Raw genomic sequence first — 7687 nt, forward strand, 5'->3', positions numbered from 1 at the left:
GCCTACAAACCTTGGTTGGAACTTACGATTCCCTTTTAACCTAAGATTTTTGGAGTTCAGCCAAACCTTATCACCAATCTGTAATTCTGGTTCCGCTTTTCTCTTTTTTCAGCATATTTCTTATAGTTCTCTTTTGTCTTAACCAGATTTTCCGTAGCTGTCTGATGAACGTTAGTTAGGTTCTGCACTACCCCTTGGACTGCTGGCACTGAAATTTCCCTGACAATTATAGAAGAATTTGGGTGTCTCCCATAGTCTAGATAGAAAGGGGATAACCTGTAGAGACATTCTTTGCATAATTATGTGCAAATTCTGCCGCCCATAAGAACTCTGGCCAATCTCCTTCTTGATCAAGTAGGAATAATCTTAAATACTGCTCTAACTCTTGGTTTGCCCTTTCTGTCTGTCTGTCTCTCAGTTTCTGGGTGATACCTAGCGGAGTACATTGTCTCTACACCCAACCCTTCCATAAATGCCTTCCAGAAATGGGACAAGAATTGAGAATCCTGATCTGAGATGATCACCTTAGGAATACCATGAGCCCGTACTATGTGTGTACTAAAGTCAGTGGCCAGACTTTTAGCTGTTGGAACTCCTTTTAAGGCAATGAAATGAACCATCTTGGTGAATGCATCTACAAACACTAGGATTGTATTGTGACCCTGACTGGAGGGCAAATCTACAATTAGGTCTACAGTAATGATATGCAACGGATGTGGAGGGGTGGGCATGGGTTGGAGTAATCCCTTTGGAGACTGTCTCTCTGATTTTCCCCGACCACAGACCTCACATGTCCTCACATAAGAGTGAATGTCTTTGGTCATTTGTGGCCACCAATAATTCCTTTTAATCAAATCTTCCGTCTTCAAGATTCCTTTATGCCCAGATAATCGGCTATCATGACCTTCTTCTAAAACTAACTGTTGTAGTTCCTGACTGGGTAGATAAAGTTTTCCTGCGTGAAATGGTAAATTATGTCTAACACATTCTGACATTTCTTCTTGTGTCACGGTTTTAGCTACTTGATTCTCTTAGGTTATCTGACTTACTGATCCCACAATCTTGTGTTCTGGAATTATTGTTTGTTGTTCTTGACTACCTTCAGTTCTCTCAGTATTAATTCTTGACAGAGCATCAGCCTTTCCATTCTTCATTCCCGGTCTATAGGTGATCACAAAATCATAATCCGCAAAATATAATGACCACCTGAGTTGTCATGGGGTAAGGGTCTTAGCAGACTTCAAAACGTTTAGATTGCGATGATCTGTGAATACCGTGACCGTATGTCTTGCACCCATCAAGTAATGTCTCCATTCCTTGAACGCATCCTTGATGGCCAGTAACTCCTTTTCTGTGATTGTATAGTTGACTTCTGTGGGTGTCAATTTTCTCGATCGATAAGCCACTGGGTTGAGCTCTCCTGTTTTATTATGTGTCTGAGAGAGAATTCCCCCAATCGCCAAGTCTAAGGCATCCACCTCTAGATAAAATGGTTCTGCTGAGTCTGCATGTAATAAAACTGGGGCAGTCGTAAACTCTTACTTTAGAGATCGAAAAGCTCTTTCTGCATCCTCTGTCCAATCGTAAGGGACCCCTTTTTTTAAGAGCTGAGTAAGAGGAATTAATTTATGTGAAAATTTGTTTATAAATCTCCGATAAAAATTGGCAAAGCCAATGAAGCTTTGTAACTCCTTCACACTACTCGGGGATTTCCAATCCTGGACAGCCACCACCTTCTGCGAATCCATGGTAATTCCAGATGGAGAAACCACAAATCCTAGAAATTCTACCTTTTTTATGTTGAACGCACACTTTTCCAATTTCATGTACAGTTTATTTTCTCTCAATCTTTGTAGGATTTTTCTCACTTGTTTTGGATGCTCTTCTTCGGAATTTGAGTAAATTAAAATATCATGAATGTATACTATAACACATTGATCAATGAATTCACTCAGTACACAGTTTATGAAGTGCTGGAAGGCCATTGGCGCATTACACAGCCCAAAAGGCATCACTTGATATTCATACAGACTCAAACTCGTCCTGAAAGCCATCTTCCACTCATCACCCTCTCGAATTCTTATCAAATGATATGCACCCCTAAGATCGAGCTTGATGTAAATTTGTGCTTCTTTCACTTGATCTAAGAGTCCAGAGATGAGAGGAAGTGGATACCTATTTTTAATGGTGACTTTATTGATTGCTCGGTAGTCGATGCAAGTTCTCAACTCGCCTTCCTTCTTTGGGGTGAAGAATAACGGAGAAGAAACGGGCGTATAAAACCATTGGCCAGGTATTTCGTTATGTACTCCTTCAGATGCTCATTTTCTCTCTCATTCAAAGCATAGGCTCTACTACATGGTAGATTTGCACCCGGTTCCAGGTCTATTCTGCAGTCTAATGATCTATGTGGTGGTAATTTTTCTGCTTCTGTCTCATTAAATGCATCCTCAAAATCTTTATATTCCAATGGAATTTCACTGGTGTGGATTACACACATTGAAGCTCCTTCTTCACTGAGGAGGGTTGCTGGTTCTGGCTCTCCAGATCTTGGTCTAGTACAAATACAATTCTCCTTACAGAAATCTGAGTCCATCTTAACTGTTCTTGCACCCCAATCAATGCTTGGATTATGCTCTGTGAGCCATGGCAGACCCAAGATTATTTTGAACTGCGGAGCATCTATCAAGTTGAACTGGATAATTTCTCGGTGACCTTCTCGAAAGGTTAATTCCACCTGTTCCATATGACTGGTTATGGGTCCGGTCCGGAAGAGAGATTTGTCCCATCAACTGCTCTTACTGGTTCACTCCTTGACTTCAGAATTGCCTTCAGCCCTATTTCAGTCGCATACTTTAGGTCACAAAAGGTTCCAGTTACCCCTGAGTCTATCATAACAGAAACTCCAGTTAAGGTTATGAGTCTGAACTTTAACGTCATTGAGATTACCAGATGAGGAGAAGAAGATTGCAACGTGTTGGCCAAAAGGTGTTCTTCTGGAGTTGTCTTTTCCTTTGCACTCACCTGCCCAACTCCACTTACTGGTGGTGCCTGAAGTTTTCCTTCTCCTAGGAGGACACTTTTGGTTTCTTCGGACATACTCTCACAAAATTTCCACTGCCTCCACAATACAAGCACAAATTACTCTATCGCCTTTTCTCCTTCTCTTCCTTAGACAAGGGTTCCAGAACTACTCCAATTTGCATGGATTCAACTGTGGATTGAATTTCATTGGCTCGTATAGATTCTACTTTAATTCTATCAAATCTTGGAACACTGTACTTGAACTCTTTTCTTCGCTCACCTCTTCTCTCGCTTTGGCGAAAATCGATTTCCAGAACTAGGTCTACCAAAGCTGATATCTCAGTAGGTCTATTTGGAATCTGTGCTAAGGTATCCTTTAACTCATCTCTCAAACCACGATAAAAGACTGCACCTCTTTTGCTTTCTGGCCACTCGGTCTCCACCACCAGTTTATTAAACTGGGCCAAGTAAGCTACTAGATCCTTATTACCCTGCTTCAGTTCTAAAAGTTAATTATCGGTGGCTTGAGAGATCTTTCACCGATCAAAAATCCAAAGAAACTCTCTCTTAAAACCTTCAAAATTATAGAGCAGAGCGTCATCTCTGGTAACCAAAGGCATTGCCCACCTTGCGGTATCGCCACTGAGGTAAGACAAAATGAAGGCCACTCTGGACTGTGTGTCGGGGAAAATCGAAGGACGACACATAAAATGCAAAGGGCACTGTGTCAAAACTATCTGAGCCTTCTGCGGGTCTCCGCTAAATCGTTCTGGTGGAGCCAAGGGAATAACGGGGGATAAAGAATGTACTACGTAAGTAGCTACCCTGAGGTTGAACCTAAACTCTCACCTTCGGTTCCAGGGAGTTTTATGTCAGCCCCTGGGGTCATATTTGTTATTCTAGCAGCTAGCTCAACTGTTTCCCTCCTGGAATCCATGATTTCCTGTCGCAATTCCTTGTTTTCATCCCTAACTGCTGCTAATTCTTTTTGTATTATGTTTAATACTTCTCCTAGGTTCTGCAAATGTATTCCCTCAGCCAATCTGTTCAGGCGCAAGTTTCAATACGTGGTCACTTCACTCTGTCAGAGAGTCGGTACCTTATACTTGCGCAGGAACAGAAGAAGATATTTCCCAATGCCCCCTCTGGGAAATACAAAACTAGATACAACAGAACCTCCCCTATAAAATTCTTAATTGGTGATACATCCCACAGATAATAGATGCCTCATTGAATCACAGAACTAGAGTATAATTCTTTTTTTAGGATTTATTTTTATATAAACAATAATATAAAAGAGATAATTCAATTTACATAGTTTCAATAATTTGTACTAGCAAGGTACCAAGTTAAGCCCACATACAAGAGAAAACAACAATAATGAAATAACACAAGATTAGACCTCATATACCACAATACAACAATACAGACATATGAAGAGAGCAAAATACATAAAAAATGTAACAAAAAAACTTGTATGTCACATAAATACTATTCAAGGGAGAAATACAGAGATACACAATAACACATATTATTCATGTCAACCAATGAACAATCAAGGCGCCGACGCGCGTTTCGGAGTGGATCACAAAGTCCACCAATTCCTTTGTCAGGGCGCAGTAGGAGATAATCGAAAAAGTGGTCACAATTCCCATCAATAAGGTCTCTTTAATAAATTGAGACTGCGAAGTGAAAGGGTTTCTTGGCAGCATACTGTATACTCATACAGCTTCTGTGAAAATATAATGAGGCAAACAATAACCCAGTATAAATATATTAAAACCACAATTGCCTATATCTATTGGAGCAAACCACCACCAATAAGATACCAAGATATAAAGTGCCAAATAGAAAACCACAGAAACTCCCAGGTAAGGAATGAAACAAAGGATATGTTTATCCAGTAAAGAATGCTAAAAAGCAGAAAAACTAAACCAGGGTGTTACAAAGTTAAAATAAAATTAATAAGGATATTATCTAACATAGATAAAGCTCCTGATGGCTAAGAATAGCCAGAAAAGATCAAAAGTAGAAGTGAAAAAGGGAAAGTACATAATAACCGAACAAGTATATTTTTCCAGCTTAAGGAGTGAGCGGCTGCTAGTGGTTCACGAATGAATAAAGATCAGATAAGAAATACGGGTGCCAGTCTATGAAGCACCCCTTAGTGACAGATTCGCTACAGAAGTGGAGAAAAAATAAATGAGTATAGGATCCATATAAATACAGGCGACAGAGCATTAACGCTAATAAGGACCCAAACTTACATGATGACTATAGATTGAGGGAATACAGGGCATTCAGAATAATATATGAAAGAATAAATGATCCTCAATCCAATAAGTGCAAATGAGCCCTAAAAGGTAAAGAAACTAAATAAATATGCAAGCACGTGTAATACATGTCAACAGATAGAACGCATGTATAATAAACAGCCGGAAGTTGGGTAACTACCAGATTAGAACAAAACTTATATAGAGCTTACTTGCTGCTGATATATAGCTGGGAGTGGCTTGATAGAGTTGAAAATGTATTTCTACCGCCGCCTCAAGGGAATCAGAGGGATAAAGTACAGGACGGCTGCCAAAGACATAATAAGAAAACAGGGCAAATCAATATACGGAAATGAAATGGCTGCAGGGGCTGTCCTAAGATAGTTGATTCAGCTATCCCACTTACCTGGTGAAAGGTTTGCAGAACACAGTCGGATAGCCAAGCGGCCCGCAAAAGGATCCTAAACAATTGTGACCCGTCTCACAGAATAAATACCCGGCGCGATTATCAACACCTGGAAAACGTCATTAGGGACGTACAAAGCCGAACGTCTAGTGCGCTAAAGGCTAGGCGCCATCTTGGGAGTATATATATGCCGGGGACGGGCGAACCGACCACTCCAAAGAATAAGAAACTACCAAACAAACATTCAGTAAGTAGACAAAAGTTAAATGCTGGCTTTAATCCTAAATAATGGATAGCTTATGGAAAGAAATAAAGGGTAGTACCAAAACATCAGTGAGAACAAAAGAAATGAAAAACAGACTACTCATTAAAAGACGAGTCTCATAAAGTAGCAGTAAAACATGACGGTACTCCTGAACAATGAAAAAAAAACCTTTAGGGCAAAAATGAACGCAAGAAATATTAAGAAGAAAAAAGATATTTTAGAAAATAATTGAACACAGAGAGCAATATACTTACACCAGAGAGCAAAATGTCTCTGCAAAAGTCAATAGGGGGAGCGGGTGTAAACAATGGATAAGGAATAAGAAACCATACCTAATAAGAATAAAGCCCAGAGAGAGTCCCACCAAGGGGAGTCGAATACAAAGGTAGGTTAAGCGGTGGAATAGTGAACTGATAATGGAACCACTAAGGGGAAGACCAAGCCTGAGATGGAAGATTCATAATAAGGCGTTATGCCAAGGACAGCATTCATTAAGTCCTGTGACTGCGGTACGGAAAGTGAAAATCCAAAACACTTCTCTTTTACATCTGAGGCCATTAATATTTTTGTCACTGGGAGTATGAACTTTTTCCAGTATGGTCCATCTAAGTTCGTTATCCGCATGTCGATGATCTAACCAATGTTGAACAAGAGGGGCCCCTCTTCGTTTGTTTTTGATCGCCAATTTATGTTCACTGAAACGGATTCTGAATTCTCTGCCTGTTTCTCCCACGTATCCCTTGTTACAGGGGCACAAGATAAGGTAGATGACATTGGCAGATCTGCTGTTGGTCATTTTTTAAAGTTGGAATATATGTTTTTCCCATAGTAGTTCCGAAGATACTATGGCTGTACTGCAAGCATGACAATTCCCACATCTGTGGTTACCCAAAACCGGGTTGCTACCCATAATGGACCTCTGGTTAATGGGTTTGGTATCCTCAAGTTTGGATTTAACCAGGATGTTACGTAAATTTCTGTTTCTATGAAAGGCAAACATAGGTCTAGATAGAGGGATAGCCTGTTGACCTGAGTTTAGTATGTGCCATTGAGAACAGATGATTTGGCGTAGTTTGTTATTGATTGTCGAGTGTCTAGTAACACAAACCAATTTGTTTTGGTCTTTGGTTTGTTTTTCCTGAAAGAGGGCATCTCTATTGTAATACTTTGCTCTCATGTAAGAGTCTCGCACGAGTCTACGGGGATATCCTCGGATGAGCAATTTACTGCGGAGATCCTCCGCATGACACTCAAAGCTTCTAAGGCTGGTACAGTTTCTTCGTAGTCTTAAAAATAGACTGAAAGGGATACTGTCTTTTTGGCTACGGGGAGGAAAACTTTGGTATTGCAATAGAGTATTCCTTGCCGTGGGCTTGGTGTAAAGGGATACCTCAATAATTCCATCGACCACCTGGATCCATACGTCCAAGAATTCAATCCTAGATTTACTAATGTTGGGACTGAATTTAAGATTGGGATCGCATAGGTTCAACCATAAAATTAATTCAGCCAAATCTTCTTCTGGTCCATTCCATATAAAGAAAATCATCAATATACCGATGCCAGTGGGATACATTTTCAGAAAATGGTGCCACTTCATTGAAAATACCCCAATGCTCTTTTTGAAAGACACCTGGAAGTATATCCTAAAGGGGAAGGGAGAGTGGATAAAATAACAACCCACAAGAAGAGACTGCCTCTGGTCATCAGTTTTCTACA

This window comes from Triturus cristatus, chromosome 1_2 (genome assembly GCF_964204655.1).
Source record: "Triturus cristatus chromosome 1_2, aTriCri1.1, whole genome shotgun sequence".
Classification (NCBI taxonomy): Eukaryota; Metazoa; Chordata; class Amphibia; order Caudata; family Salamandridae; genus Triturus; species Triturus cristatus.